Here is a 2,071-nt window from a genome sequence, read left to right on the forward strand (position 1 = left end):
GTTAGTCTTTGTGTCCTCTATTCTGTACCATTGGTCTACCAGTCTGTTTTGGTGCCAATACCATGCTGTTTTTGTTACTGTTGCTCTATAGTATAGTTTAAGGTCTGGTATAGTGATGCCACCTGCTTCACTCTTCTTGCTAAGGATTGTTTTAGCTATTCTGGGTCTCTTATTTTTACAGATGAATTTCATGATTGCTTTTTCTATTTCTATGAGGAATGCCATTGGGATTTTGATCAGAATTGTATTAAATCTGTATAGTGCTCTGGGTAGTATGGTAATTTTGATAATATTAATTCTGCATATCCAAGAGTAAGGTAGATCTTTCCATCTTCTAAGGTCTTCTTTGACTTCTCTCTTTAGGGTTCTGTAGTTTTCATTGTATAGATCTTTCACCTTTTTCATTAAGTTGATTCCCAAGTATCTTAATTTTTTTTTTTGAGGTTATTGTGAATGGGGTAATCTTCCTCATTTCCTTCTCAGATGATTTATCACTGATATACAGAAATGACTCTGATTTATGGGTATTGACTTTATATCCTGCTACTTTGCTGAATTCATTTACTAGTTCTAGAAGTTTTCTGGTGGAGCTTTTGGGGTTTTCTAGGAATAGAATCATATCATCAGCAAATAGTGCTAATTTAAGTTCTTCTTTTCCTATACATATCCCTTTAATTTCTTTCTTCTGTCTAATTGCTCTAGCCAGAGTTCCAAGAACTATGTTGATTATCAGTGGATAAAGAGGGCATCCCTGTCTTGTTCCAGTTTTTAGAGGGAATGCCTTCAGTTTTTCTCCATTTAGAATGATGCTGGCCTGAGGTTTAGCATAGATAGCCTTTATGATATCGAGATATGTTCCTTTTATCCCTAGTTTTTCTAAGATACTTGTATTTAAGATTTTTTTCTCTCATATTTGAAGTTTGGGGTGTACGCTTACTCCCAAGGAAAAACTAAGCTAGTGAGGGTGGTTCCTCCAGGTGGGGAGGCACAGTCTTACAAACCTAGCCCAGAAGGCTGGGAGACCAAGGGCATCTCTTAATGCTCCCTTCTACCTTCCACCCCAGTCCCCACTTTCCTGTACTTAAGCAGCCCCTGAATCATTTGCTTTTTTAACTAACCATTTTTTGCAAGCATATTCTGCTAACTGAAATCTCTACTGGATACAGTTACTATTTCCAGTTATACAAAACAGTGTGCTAGGGAAGTTGAAGGAGAGAAGATTTCATGGTCAATATAAAAAAACCGAATGTGGGTGGTCTTATATATAAAGATTAAAGCATGAAATTTTTAGCTCCATTGTTGTAGAATTTCACAACTCCCATTTTACTTTATTTTTATTTCCTGTTAGAAATACAAAAGTGAAAAAGAGAATTCAGATTATTGAAAAAGTCATTAGTTGCTTAGTACTTAGGAAAGAGTCACTTTGAATTCAATTCTGTGAGTTCATTTAACTTCAGTTGTCAAGATGTTCATTACTTATTTTTGTTTCATATTAATTTTTAACAGATATAATAAAATACTTAAAAATGCCAACTAAAATGATGCACTGGTCTCTTAATATTTTAAAGTATGGTTATTTTAAATATCCCTTTTTTAAATACAGTAATTATTTTGGTAAATGAAACATTATGAACTATGTGAATTTCATATTTGTATTTCTCCATGCTAAAATGATTTCTGTTTAATTTTTCTTTATACTTTTAGTTTTATACTGCTATTTGACAAAATATAAGATCATGTATATTTCATTATTTTTTATACTTAAGGGAAAATATTTTGAAGTGTTACTTAGTAAATTAAAATAATTAGCAGTGTGGCTTTACTGAAGTAAAATTTACCAGTATACACTAAATTTCTATTTGTATTTAAATTCTTTCTGAATTCTTTCAGTATCTTGATTCTGAAATCTATATGATGTCCATCTCTTACTTCCTTTTATTTTTTTTAATTTCACAATGATATATTCAACTTCCACTTTTTGAGGGAAATCCCCAAAACATAATCCATCATATTATGTTTCCAAAGACACCAGTGAACTATTTATATTTTGCATCACAGTATGTTAACTGAG

This window comes from Marmota flaviventris, chromosome 15 (assembly GCF_047511675.1).
Source record: "Marmota flaviventris isolate mMarFla1 chromosome 15, mMarFla1.hap1, whole genome shotgun sequence".
In the NCBI taxonomy this organism is placed as follows: Eukaryota; Metazoa; Chordata; class Mammalia; order Rodentia; family Sciuridae; genus Marmota; species Marmota flaviventris.